The sequence below is a fragment of the Aquarana catesbeiana genome, linkage group LG02, assembly GCF_042186555.1.
Source record: "Aquarana catesbeiana isolate 2022-GZ linkage group LG02, ASM4218655v1, whole genome shotgun sequence".
Classification (NCBI taxonomy): Eukaryota; Metazoa; Chordata; class Amphibia; order Anura; family Ranidae; genus Aquarana; species Aquarana catesbeiana.
This window is the reverse complement of record NC_133325.1, coordinates 219,449,260-219,463,995: the sequence shown is the minus strand read 5'-3', so window position 1 is coordinate 219,463,995 and position 14,736 is coordinate 219,449,260. Positions and strand designations below refer to the sequence as shown.

Sequence of the window (14,736 nt, the reverse complement as noted above, 5' to 3'; positions counted from 1 at the left end):
TGCACATTCTGACAAAAAAACATTCCTTCCTGTGCCCCCTAGTGCTGAAGTAAAGAAAAAGCAACAACACAATAACAAATAACATTATTTACAGTACATGGAATTAAATATAGATTAGACATTTAAACAATGAGATGAAACAAGTATGGGAATGAATGCAATTCTCCCAGCAATTCTGTAGAAAGACCAATTCCTAAGTTTGTTGTGCTCACTGATTTTTTTTTTTTTTTTCAAACTAAAACTTGAATTAGAGCTCTCTTTTATAAGGCCCTCCCAGCACTTGGTGGGTGTGATCCATTCCTGGGGATCTTTTTCACTGTCCGTTCCTTGCATTCAACAACTGGGTCTACATGTTCAGAGGGCTCTGCATCATCATTGTCATCTTCACTCTGCTCTATATTATCCTCTTCAGGGCTATTCACAAGCTAAAGTGTCTCCATAGTCCTTTGGGTCTCTGAAACCCAGGACTCTATTCTGCTTACTTAAATAAGTTCCTGGTGATACTCTTCTTCTTCCTCATCATCATCTTCCTCCAGCATTTCTGGTACCAGAGTGCTCGTTGTACTTGTCATGGAGGCGCTGAGGACGTCTCTGCCACTTCCATCCCATGATCCGGTTTTGGTACTCTGCTGGAATGCCCATTCCAGGTTGTCCTCTGGTTTCACCTCATCTTTTTCTACTGGAGTCAACTTGCCAGGCTTACTGCCTGAGGTAGTAACAGCAGGAGTGGTCAGTGGTGTTTGTGTATGCTGGCTTTACTATCAGATAGGATGTTAATGGTTTGTTCTGAGTCCATGGTCCTCACAGAGCAGTCTTCATTTTTGGTGCTTCATGTCCATCAGATGTTTCTACCGTACGTCTCCAATTTGTTTCATAATCCTTCTTCTTAACTTCTGATATCGGCTCAGAGATGACGTTGCAGAATGAAATTACACTGGCTGCAAAGGGGTTACGAGAGTGACCCATGTAGTGAGGAACTTTTTTAACATTCTTTAAAACCTCCTCAGCCTGTTCCTGCTCCATTGAGGACACCATATCTTTGTATGCCTTTCTGGCCTCTTCCGTCAGTGACACTAGGTTATTAAATAAGTTCTCTGCCCCAGAGTAGCTGAAAATGCCAACAACACCAACCAATTTGTTCACACAGCAACCCAGTGCTTTCTTTCCTAGAGCAAAAACAAAGTATATGTCTTGCTCTCTGGCCATAGCTATGACATTATAGAGGGCCTCATCCAATCCACCTTTTGACTGAATTTTCTCAGTTTGGGAAAATTAATAACACAATTGATCTTGTTAAATTTCATGTGCTTGGTTACTTCTTGTAAACCCATAACTAATCCTCTCTTCAACTTGGCTTTCACTGGGTCTTTTTGGTACACTCTCTCTTGAAAACTGACCAGTTCTTGCAGTAACACAGTTACACATTTGTCGATCTCCTTAGTACCTGATTGAAATACTCTGTAAACCTCTTGCTGTGGATTTTGGTGATGGCTGAGGAAGCCATGTGGCTCCCAATCCCAGAACTTGCTGGAGAGCCCTGTGATACAGGGGTCATACAGTAGGGGGAGTTCTGACTTGCTGGTGAGAGAGGTGTAACTTGGCGCACTGATACCTGCATCTTCTTGAGATGCTGGCTCTTCTGACTGATCAGCAGTAAAGCTTAAAGGAATATCCTTTTGTTCATCTGAATCCAAAACACTTTGATCCACAGTTATACTTCCTTTCTTTTCCTTTCTCTCTTTTAGAATAATCTTTTTCAGTGCAGTTGGACGTTTTAATTTTGGAACTTCTTTCTCTTTTCCTCTTTTGATCCTCGGAGCAGTGGAGTCCAAAGGATTTGGAGAAACCATTAAAGTCTAGGCCTTTGTAAACAGATTCCTGTTTGTGTTCTTTGGTGTGAAAAGGGACTGCATTGCCAACAAGGTAGAATAAAGGTCTGGTGTTTATCTGACGAGCCTTCATTGCTTGTTGCTGCCTCTCCAGTTCTGCCAACATATCTCCAAGGTCTAGTTGTACTGGAGTCTTGCGCTTCTTTCCAGATGCCTTAGATAGGGCTTCCTGGAGTTTTTTTCTGCTCCATGCTAATCTCTGAATACTCCTGGGCAGTGGCCAATGCAGAAGCAAGTGCTTTCTTCTTCTGACTCTTGGCTCATTTTGGTACAGATGTTGTGATAGGGATCAGGGTCTGAACAATATTAAGTGGAGAATTTTCAGGTAAACCATCCAACACTTTTGTGTTCATCTTTGGCTGTGTGCTCTCATTTCTAGAACTCCCATTGCTGCTGTTCTATTCTGGAAATTCATCTTCATCCTCAAAGTACAGCTGTTCATGACTCTGGTCAGGTCTGTTTAATTGCGCTGTGGTCCCAGCTATACTGTCTTGCTTCCTTTGAATATTCTGTCTCCTTTCTGATGACGTGCTCTGCCTTCTCATATGATACCCAAGCTGTGCATTATTTCTGAGTTCAGCCTGTGTTCATCCTCTACAGCTAACCTGACTTTTCTCATTCCAAGGCTTCTTCTGAGTAGCTTGGGAGGCAACACTGGCCCAACTTCCAGCTGTGCAAACGGTTGGTTCTGCAATACTGACAGCTGAAGCAGTACATTCTGCATGCCTAGAACACATAGCAGCTGCCTGGTAGTGCTTTGGGCTGCAGTATCCGCTGTCACTGTCAATATCGGCTTGCTCACTGGAGGACTCTGCTGCAGGATGAGAAGACCGCCGACGTCTCACTTTTGTTTTCCACTGTACGGCACCCATTCTTTCAGACAGTAATTTGTTGGCCATTGCATTTGTAAAATCCTTTTGCTGACAAGCATCCTCTAAGAGGACAATTTTGGACCAGTTGTCTGGGCCTGATGAACAGGTTTCTTTTTGTACCACCACACTCTTCATTGGAGGCCTCTTGCATTTAATCTGTGGCACCCCTTGCTGTGGAGGTTTTTGGATAAGTGGCGGTCTGGAGGTATTTCTGCTTCACTGGTTCGATAAAACAGTGATCGGAATTTGTTGGTTTGTCCAGTCATTGCAGTTGACAGAGATTGCATTGACGGCATTGGTTGCCTGAAGAGGTGTGGTGTAAGTAGTAGGAATTGGATGGTAAAATACCATGACTTGAGCACAAGGTGCAGGCATTAGCTGGTAGTACATGTATTCTGTTGATACAGGTGGCTGAGCAGGTACAATAGGATATGCAAGATAAGGCCCAGGAGGATTTGAGTTTGACTGTGGCCATCTTATTTCATGAATATACAATGGAATTTGCCTATTCGACTGGTTCTCTTGAACAAATGAGTAACAGGTTATAAGATAACTTGGAATAGGTGTGGATTCAAGTCCACCGACGCTTCCACCATTGCCCGATAGAGACATTGGAATTGTAAGGGCTTCGGTCCCTTTCTTCTGAGGGATGAATCGCTCAACTTAAGCAGATAGTTTTCCACATAGTGTACAGGTCCACGGTGTCCGAGCCTAGGTGTGCAGAGATCCCCCCTCCTGCTCTCTTCTCCGTCCTCTAGTCAGTAAGGGGAGCGGCGGCCCCATCCATCCTTCCTGGTGTTGGCTCCTCTCCCTGGCCATGTTGTTCTCCCTTCTGCTCAGCCTCTGAGCTCACCCCACCCGAGCTGTCCGCCCACCACATATCATAGTAGAATGAAGGGGCTGCGGGCCTGGGTGGAGCTGGGAGAGATGACAGCGAGTCAGCCTATCCCCTCGTGATCTTAGCACTGCATTTTCCCAATTGAGTGCAGAGAGTTCTTTGCTCACAGCTGACAGCTGTCAAACCCCCCCACCCAAAAAAAAAAAACCTAGCAACATACCATGTTTAGCTTGGGTAAAGATAAGGAGAAACATTGTAACAAATTAGTTATTTAGATCAAAGGGATGAACTCTGGTCTGTAAATTAAGTCAGTTTAACCACTTAAAGACTAAACCTTTTTCTGCCATTTGTTGCTTATGAATTAAAATCCAATGACTTGGAACCCCCAAACATTATATATTTTTTTTAGCAGAGACCCTAGAGAATAAAATTGCGATTGTTGCGATATTTTATGTCTTGCTGTATTTGCGCAGCGGTCTTTCAAACGCAATTTTTTTTGGAAAAAAAAACAAACTTTAATTAATTAAAAAACAAAAAAAACCCAGAAAAATAAAAAACTAAACCATTAAGTTAGTCCAATTTTTTTGTATAATGTGAAAGATGTTACGCCACGAGAATCGTGATCTTTATTCTAAGCAAAAAAAGCGTGATTCTTATTTTGGCCAGAATCAAAATGCAGCTCTAGCTGAGCGATATGGTTTTAAACTTGTGTCCAAGTAGAACTATATTCAAACATTTTTCTTTTTTTCATTTTGGATATAACAAGAGAGGGTTGTAACCCCGTAAGATTTTTTTTTTTCCTGCGATCAGTGTACATTGTGGGGATTTCCCTTCACTTCCTGTCCCATAACCAAACAGGAAGTGAGAGGAAATCCTTCCTTCCTTTAAGGGAATTCCTTGGGGCTCCTTAGGTCACCAGAATTAGTGTCCCCATTGGAAGATTACCACTATTACTTCACTCCCCAATTGGGTCTTTCACCCTCTTCCTCACACTTTTTTCCCCCGGTACTAATTGCCCCACCCCTTCACCCATTCTTTCGTCCAGGTTGCCTTGTTCCTTTGCCTGCCATGGTTGTCGCCTCGGGGGGCGCTCCGGGGGAGATGTCCGCCGCGGCTCCCGGGTGGGAGTGCCATTCCGGATGGCTTTGCTTCACGGCACCACACCGCCACCATACGAACCTAGTGAGTCTATTGGCATTTAGATAGGGGGTTTTACCCCGCTATTTTATATATGTTTACAACCTATTAAATTGAACCAACCCTCTTACCCCCAGATTCATCATGTGCTTGCTCCTGACGAGTGACCGCCTAGTCACGAAACGCGTTGAGCTGCCACACGTTTTGATTACCAATTAGTACCCATGATATTATGTTTACCCTCTTTACCCTTTCTGGTTTGGATCTTGTGGTCATAGGCCGTGCAAGGATTACTATGTATTACCAACTTCTACCCTTACCTTTCTTGGTGAAATTTTGGAAGTTATAGCCTATTATACAATGTGACAATGAGCTTGTAACATTTTATGTTTTACATTATTATGCTATAAATGCTATGTATTGTATATTTTACATGTTCTATATTTGACTGTACCTCATGACAATTATTAAAAATCCTTCCAATTACTTCACCATTTGTACTTTATCGTCATCATATGCTTCATTTAAAGTCCCACCACCCTGTTCTCGCCCCTTCTTTTGATACACTATTACTTTTCTGGGGACAACTCAAAATCTGGGATTTTCTTTCAGTTTCAATGATAATGGTAAACATGACAAATAGAGAGGATGGTCTCCCTAATGGGACTACAGGCAGCAATGAGAATCTGACAGGTGTTCTAATTCCTCTCCGCTCTATCCAAACTTAAAAAAGTTAGTTATACTTTATAACTTAGTTATACTTTAGAGCGGATCTACAGTCAGCTATAAAAATTCACCTTTCAGTAAAGCCCCTCCATCCCCTCTTACACACACAAACACACAACCCTTCAAGGGTTAATGCTCTTCATGTGCAGGGGCAAAGGAGTAAGCAGCATTATATGCCTTACGCCTTGCTCCAACAGGCTTCCCAGACAGCAGGCCAATCATGGCCTCTACAAAATCACCCTGATCCTGCATTGTACCTTGATATCTCACAGGGAATGGAGGAAGTACCGGCGGATGGGGAAATGAGTATGTTTTCTTATTCCATTCCCCTTAGACATAATGAAGGGGACACTGCAAGATGAATTTTTACAACAGAGCAGAGTTGAGCTTTAACTTTTTTCTTTTAAGGTGTCTGTTTTTAAGAGATGTTATAAAACCGCCCACTTGAGGTTAAAGCATTTTGTGGTGTGATGGCTGCATTTGTTACCTTTTTCGTTTTGCTTCCTTTTCACGTGGTGATCCTGTCCTAGGGTGAGAGGTCTGAGGCATAAACCATATCAGGAGAGACTCCAGAAAAAATAATATGTACAGTCTTGATAAAGAGGGAAAGGGGGACAACATTACTCATACATTAAGGTTGTGAATAATGATCAAGTGGCAGGGCAGTGTTATCATAGTCAAGATCTCCAGAGGCAGAGCAGAGCGTAGGACATGAATTCTCTTCTGATATTGAGAAGGTAGTCTTTCTTGTAGTCCTTTCATTGGCTGTGAGGAATTCTGAGCTGACGACTCTACTGCAAGGAACTTTCTTTGTGTTTCTTAAGGTTACTGTTGTCCTTCAGCCTTGAACTTCTTTTTTTTGCACAACATCATGTCTGCTTTTCTCTTTACAGATGTTTTATTTGTTTATATACCAAATACAAACTAGGGGAAAAAAGAATAAAACCTAAAGTAGACACACAGATGTTTATCGTAAATATTCTCAATTCTACCAAACATTGGCGCTAGCATTATATATGCAGAGTAATCTAACTGTATGCTACAAAGTGTATACCTAAAGGGATAATAAAGGTTCAGGTATGAGAGTGGGAAGAGGACCAAGCACTACGTTTTGTGTGAAATTGTTTCTTAAAGCAGTAGTAAACCGCTGGGCGTTTTTTTTTTTTAAACCTGAAAGGCAATGTCATAATGTGCTAGTATGCATTGCATATTAGCACATTATGTGAAACTTACCTGAAAACGAAGCCTTCCAGCAGCGCGCTGTCACAGTAGAAGGCGCTCCCATCTTCACCTGGTCTTCCTTCCGGGTTCGCAGACTCTGGCTTTGTGAGTGACCAGAGCTGCGATGACGTCACTCTCAGACATGCGTGTGAGGGCCGCCATTTACGTCACAGGACTCTGAAGAAACAGCCCGGGTGGCCGTTCATTCAGAGCGCAAGCGCCGGTGATGTCACCGGCTGCATCTACTGTAAATCTCACCTAAATGGTGCACGTTTAGGAGATTTTTACAGTATCTATAGGTAATCATTATTGGCTTGTTTACATATCAGAAAATACAGTACAGCACACATACAGCTCAGTACACCATTCATACATGTCAGTATACACAGTGCAGCACACATACAGCACAGTACACCATTCATACATGTCGGTATACACAGTGCAGCACACGTACAGCACAGTACACCATTCATACATGTTGGTATACACAGTGCAGCACACATACAGCACAGTACACCACTCGTACATAGATCCCCCAGATGAAGGCACGTGATCCCTGTGCCGAAGACGCGTAGGGGAGGGGCAGGACGGAGCTGTCAGCACAGACAAGCAGAGGATTACACACTGCACCGCACGCCATACGAGTTATCTACCTATATACCTGTATTCCTGTATACTACACTCTGGATAGGATGGTGCACTCACGCACCTACACATTTCTCCTTCTTTCCTATACATGTTACCATTGATGTTTATCTGAGAGAGGTGGAGATCATTACCAGCAGACCTTATTGGAGCCCAGGAGTGGCTCCAATGCATGTTTAGACACTGTTTAACCACTGTGTCACACGCTCAGAGGTGAGCGCATGAGCGATTGGGGGTCACTGGAGGGCACTGAAGCATGCCGTTGTTTGCACATCATATAGGAAGAGCATGAGGAATGCCTACTTATTTGGACACTATTTTTGCACTTTATATCTATTTTTTATGTATCGATTTGAATTGAGTTGTTGGACACTTCATTATTATACAATTAGCACTTGGACTTTCCACATGTTGCATGTTGATTTATATATTTAGTTATGTATTTTATTCATTTTTCTTACAGGAGATTGGCACTGATTATTGCTTATAGCATCTAAGATTGAATATTTTATTACTGAGATTTATAGATTTTATAATATTGCATTTATTTGTTATTATATTTCTATTGTATTTTATTTATTTTTTATCACGTATTATTTTATTTTCCTAGCGCATACACAATTATTTATTTGATTTTATTACACCACTCATACATGTCGGTATTCACAGTGCAGCACATATACAGCATAGTACACCATTCATACATGTCGGTATACACAGTGCAGCACACATACAGCACAGTACACCATTCATACATGTCGGTATACAAAGTGCAGCACACATACAGCTCAGTACACCATTCATACATGTCGGTATACACAGTGCAGCACACGTACAGCACAGTACACCATTCATACATGTCGGTATACACAGTGCAGCACACATACAGCTCAGTACATGCTCACGCATTACAGTCCTGTCTGTCTGTATATATTACAGTCCTGTCTGAAAATGTGCAAAACAGTGTTTTAGATCTTTTGAATTATTTTTTTTTTCTCTTCTTTAAATTAAAAATTTTGTTCTGAGTCTGATATGTACCAGATTCAAACTCTAATGCCCCGTACACACGGTCGGACTTTGTTCGGACATTCCGACAACAAAATCCTAGGATTTTTTCCGACGGATGTTGGCTCAAACTTGTTTTGCGTACACACGGTCGCACAAAGTTGTCGGAATTTCCGATCGCCAACAACGCGGTGACGTCAAGCACCTACGACGAGACTAGAAAAGGCCAGTTCAGAACCAAGCACGGCACCCTTTGGGCTCCTTTTGCTAATCTCCTGTTAGTAAAAGTTTGGTGAGAGACGATTCACGCTTTTTCAGACTCATGGTTTTCAGATCGTTTTCTGACGTTCAGTTTGTGCTTGTGGGTTTGTATCTGGTCTTCAGTGCATGCAAGCAAGTTCCGCGTCACTTAGTCATTGTGTTCTTGTGCGTTCGTTACTGTTTTTCAGGTCCCTCTTCACAGGCCTTGCTGTTCTTAAGTGTGTTCTGTTACTTCGTTCTGAGCAGCCGACCGTTTTCTAGCCATGTTGCGTATGCGTACTCCTCGTAGAGTTCGTGCTGTGCGGGGGCTTGGTGTTGGGGTCCTGACCTTGACACAAGTCCAGTCCATGAACAGGGTGGGGAGGAGTTCAAGGACCAAGAATTGGTTGCTTCAGCGTGACCAGTTCTGTCATATGCCTTTGCTCCGTGAGATCCGTGAGAATAATCCTGATGATTTCAGGAACTTTCTCAGGATGACGGACCCCGTATTTCACCGTCTGTTGGCTTCGCTGACCCCTTATATTAGCAGGCAGGATACCTGCATGAGGCAAGCCATCACTGCAGAGCAGAGGCTCGTCGCTACCCTGCGGTATTTGGCGACAGGGAGAAGTCTGCAGGACTTGAAGTTCTCGACAGGCATCTCCCCCCAGGCTCTGGGTATCATTATCCCAGAGACCTGTTCTACCATCATACAGGTCCTGCAGAAGGAGTATATGAAGGTAAGTTTTTTATCCTTTAATATCACATTTTATTGTATTTAATGTTTGATAATATATTGTATTTCTTTCCTCATTCCCTAATTACCATGATTGGAATATGCTGTGAATGTCCCCTTTGTCCTCATGCATGCTGGATTTTTATTTAATTAATTTTGTCGGTCCTTCATACATATTTGCTAGGTGTACCTTATACTTTGGTGTTGTTAAATTCCCCTTAATAAATGCTATCTGGAGGTTGCCCCAGAATGTTTGTGCCTAATCTGCTTGCCATGTTCCTGAGCAAAAATATTAATGCTTATTTTTTTTCCTCAACAGTTTCCTTCCACGCCACAGGAATGGCAGACTGTGGCCTCCCACTTTGCCCAGCGGTGATACTTTCCTAACTGCGGAGGGGCAATTGATGGGAAACACGTCCACATCATCCCACCACCCAGCTCGGGGTCGTACTATTTCAACTATAAGGGGTTCAATAGTATTGTGATGTTGGCGGTGGTGTCGGGTAATTACGACTTCTTGTATGTGGACGTGGGGAAGAATGGCCGGATGTCCGATGGTGGAGTCATCGCCCAAACGGAGTTCTACAGGCGTCTCCAGAATAGCAGCTTGGACTTGGCAGCTCCAGAGGACAATGTGGAAGGACTCCCATTCGTGTTTGTTGCTGATGAAGCGTTTGCGCTGGGGGACCATCTTATGTGGCCATTCCCGATGAGGACCTTCACCCCGGAACAGAGGGTTTTTAATTACCGGCTGGCCAGAGCCCGAAGAGTGGTGGAGAACACATTTGGAATCCTGGCCAGCCGGTTCCGCCTATTTCTGACACCTATCCATATGGCAGGGTATAAACTTAATCATATAATCCTGGCGTGCTGTATTCTCCATAACTTTTTATGGAAACATTCAGCCAACTATGCTGGCTCAGTTGGGCCTGAGTGATCCCTGAAACAACACTGACGGTGCTTGAAAGTGGCCGTCCTGGCTTGCCCTCCCTGAGTGCCCCTGATGTCCGGTTACGATACCTGGAGTTCTTTGCGGGTAGGGGGGGCCATCAATATGCCAGCAAATTTGTGAAGCCTTTATCAAATAAAAAAGCAAAAAAAAGAAAATGTTTGTGGACGTTTACTGCTTGTGTTTGTTTTAGCTGACCGTGACAGAAATGTGTTGAGTCCAGAAAATGGCGTGATTGTGTAACCTTATACAAAGCACTGTTGGGTGTTATTTACTAAAGGCAAAGACACTTTGCACTACAAGTGCACTGAAACTGCACTTGTAGTGCAAGAGGATTTGCCCTTAGGAAATAACCCCCATTTTCACAGAAAACAGCAATGACATCACCAACAAAGTATTTTAGCGTTGACACAATAATCCACACATTCTTCATTAACAATCTCTTTAATACCTGCACAATCACATGTGCATTTAGAAAAGTTTTTTCTAACAAAACAACATGTTTGTGGTATAACAATTTTTGGGGTGGCATTATCAAACAGATAAATGTCCATTTAAGCTAAAACAGGCATGTGTAAAACCAACAAGAAAGACACAAATCTTGAACTTACAAAGTTCACATTTGGTAGAACTTGAAGGCAATATCAGACATGAGTATTTAGGAACTGTGTTTGATATTGCGTTCAGATGGGGTGAAGTCACCCCAGGAAAAGCCAAATTTGGAAGATGCACACAAATTTCCCAATGTCAACATGTGCTAGCTGCCATCACGGGGGATCAAGGGACGTGTTTTGGGAGAGCAACCCCTACCTCTCAGCTACGTTATTATTGAGGAAGGGGTTGCACCCCCAAAACGCGTCCATTGATCTCCCGTGATGGCAGATAGCACATGTTGGCACACTGTGTGCATCCTCCAAATTTGGCTTTTCGACAAATCTTTCAAACATTTTGAACATTGGAGCACACTAATAAACAAAGGGATTGGGAGGGGTTTTAAATTCGCCCAAAAACATCAATGATGTTTTTATTTTTTTGAATAACATCATTGATGTTTTTATTGAGTTTTTCCAATTCTAAATTAGACCCCATGATCTCCCCGATCAGGATCTGGGCACTTTCTGATGTGAAAGGATCTGGAGCCACAACATCACGATCACCTAAAAAGAGAGAAACCAAAAAAAAAGGTATAAAAAATCTGCCGTCGTACATCTCTTACCTGAGCCTGTGGTCGCAGACACTCACCTGTTGTGACAATTTCCACCACATCTTCTTCCTCCTCCTGCACTTCTTGGGTTGGTGGGATTTCACCTTCTTCCAGAGGTGGGGGGTCTGTGTTCTCCTCGGATGAGGGGTGTCCTCCGAGTCTTTTATCCCCTATGTCCAAAAAAAATGCTATACTTAGCACACAGTGATTTGATGGCAGAACTATAATTAGAAAACATTGCTTGGAAGGGGGGTACAATTGTCTATTTTGGCAGAGTTCCAAAATGTGGCATTTTCAGTGTCCTTTGTCAAGCTTCAATACTTTACCTGTTTGTTACAAGCTTCACAGATGTAGCCCCCCCCCCCCCCTATAGTATACACTGGAGCACCTGTGTGGCCCCCAAATAAAAATGGTGTTCTTGTGTCCCACACTAGTGCTCCAGCTGCTGAGTGTCCTCTCCTTACACAGAATCTATTTTGCATTTAATTCTAGTAACAAAGCCATCTACACAACCAAAATAGTTTATGACAAGTAGGGCGTAAAAATTGTGGCCAAATGCATATGGCCTAAACAATGGTGTTTTATAGTCCGAAAGAAAAATGTTTGATACGAACGAATAATGTACCCATGAACATGAAATTTGCCATGTAAAAATGTAGACTTGTAAGAAAAGCACATGGAGCAGCACGAACGTAATAAACATAAAGAATAATAGGAACACAGGACAACTACTTACTTTTTTGCAGCACTCTCCGGATCTTTCTGTACTGCTCATGTTCTCGTAATTTGAGGTCCGACCACCGTTTCCTGAGCTGATCTTTCGATCGTCGTACCCCAAATTTCTGGTGCAGACTCTTGACCACTTTCGCCATGATCTTGGCCTTTCTGACATTGTGGTTGGGGTAAGGCCCATACTTCCCCTCATAGTCGTCCCTTTTCAGGATGTCCACCATCTCCAACATCTCCCCAAAGGACATATTTGAGGCCTTAAATCTCCTTCTGGATCCAGACATTTCAGGCTCCGGGCTTTCCTCCCCCTCCTCCTCGTTGCTATAATTAGCACGCACCTGCTGTGTCTCCGCCATGTGCTCTTCCCCCACTGCGCCGAACGAAAAGGGCGGGGAATAGACTAGAAAGAACGTCAGGGGTGGGCGGAGTTACACGCATGCGCAGTGTGTATAAAGCGTAACACGCGTGCGTATTACGAACGATCTGTGAGTGGAGGAAGGAGCATCGAAAGCGCCGATCGTGATAACGAAGGTAAGATCTAAACTTGGGCCTATACTGCTTCGAAATTGAAGCCTATATTGTAACAAGATTAGGAGAGTTTGGCCTGACCTTAGGGTTTGTCTTGTGTTGTGTCTTGCAGAGAAAATGGATGGCTTCAATGACCACAATTTCCCCCCCCCTGTTCATAGACAAATACAGGGAGCTGCCCTGTCTGTGGCAGGTGAGACACCCCCATTATAATAATAAACAAAAGAGGCAGGCAGCGCTGGAGACACTGCTGGAGTTGGTGAAGCCGGTGGTCCCCACAGCAACCATCCCCTATTTAAAAACCAAAATTGGTGGCCTGAGGAGCACTTATCTTAGGTAGCGCAAGAAGGTCACAGATTCCCAGAGGTCCGGAGCTGCAGCAGATGACGTTTATGTCCCCAGGCTGTGGTACTACAAGAGACTGCGATTTCTGTCAGACCACACTGAAGTCAGGGAATCCCTCTCCACTCTTCCTTCCACTCTTCGTTCCACCCCAGCTGAGACTTCCGATGTCCAACCTGGGCCTTCCAGCCAGGAAGAAGTGGAGGAGCCCAGCTGGAGTCAGGTATAGCATTCTTCTACAGAAATGATCTTTACTAGATGTTATTATTGATCACTAATTGCTGATTGAAAAAAGTGTTTGACATATCAATAGACAGTAATGGGCACCCAAAATTGGGACAAGAAAGAAAACTGCTGGGCTCAGAATGATAGTCTGTTATATTTGTTAACATTTAATTTGCAACAGTCAGGAGGTGACAGTTGTGTGTGATTGATGAATAAAAAACTAAAACTATGTCCCTTTTTCATACACAGGAAGACCTTAGCCAGGAGGAGGTTGTGGAATGTGGCAGTCAGGAGGAGACGGGGGTTAGTGGCAGCCAGGAGGAGGCGGGGCTAAGTGTCAGCCAGGAGAAGCCTGGGACCAGTCGCAGCCTGACTGAATCGCAGGCAGGATTCTGTCCTCCCATTCAGGATTCTGCGCTCAGGCTCATTGAGGAGGCTTCTGCGTCCCTCAGAGCCTTACCCACTCCTGAAGAGGCCTTTGCCTGCATGGCTGCCACAAAACTGCAGGGCATGCAGGAGGGTCAACGCAAGCTGTGTGAGGACCTTCTTTATAAAGTCCACCGCGTGGAAGGAAGACCAGAGAGTGATGGCCCTGGGTTCAGTCTGGTCTGACAGAAGCTGCAGTCTCTTGTATGACCACAGCCTGGGGACACAGATGTCATCTGCTGCTTTCCGGATCTCTGGGACTTCTGGACCGGACTGCACTCCCTTAGATATGGACTCCTCAGGCCACCAATTTTGCTTGAAAATAGTTGATGTCTGCCCTGGGGGTCCAAGGCTTCACCCATTTCTGCAGTTTCTCCAGCATTGCCTCCCTCTTTGTTTAGTTGTGAGCCCTTAATAAAAGTAATTTTTTGGAAAATTATCCTCTCCTATGTGTGTTTTCATCCAAAAAGGACAGTTTGTTGGTGACGATTCAGGTACATTTCTAACATAAAATGTGAAATTAACAAGGGACAACAACACCAAACAATCTTCTACAGATTAAATAGAACAACATATCAATTGTGTTGTGGTAACTTGACACAAAAAACACACACAAAAATTTTCCACAGTACAAATAAAAATCACAAAAACAAAAAATAAGCCTTGATAAAAAGACAAACCAAAAAATAAATAATCGGACTTAAAAAACAACAAAAAAAAAAAAAAAAAATGTTGTCAAATGTGCCAAATCAAAATATATTGAGGGAATCCCGAAAAATAGTAAAGAAAGAAGTTTGTGAGAAGTCTGTGTGAATATGAGCAGAAAAACGACTTAATTCTTTTCACATTATAAAGAAGAAGAGAGTGCGCTGTATTAAACCATTTTTAATATTGCAGCGTGACGAAAGTGCTGTATCCATTGCGAACGCTAATTTTACCAGACCGAGCTGTTCCGTGTCGAAATTTCTTCAGAGCATGCGTGGCACTTTGTGCGTCGAAACAGGCCACACACGGTCGGAATTGA

General features: G+C 43.3%; 1 protein-coding gene and 1 pseudogene across 1 annotated transcript in view; one reads left to right on the top strand and one right to left on the bottom strand.

Moving 5' to 3' along the window:
- DIAPH3 (diaphanous related formin 3) overlaps nt 1–14,736 on the top strand; it is a 1,160,230-nt gene that overhangs the window by 134,352 nt on the left and 1,011,142 nt on the right. The gene's annotated exons all lie outside the window — the stretch shown is intronic.
- On the bottom strand, nt 246–5,714 carry LOC141129785 (selenocysteine insertion sequence-binding protein 2-like pseudogene; annotated as a pseudogene).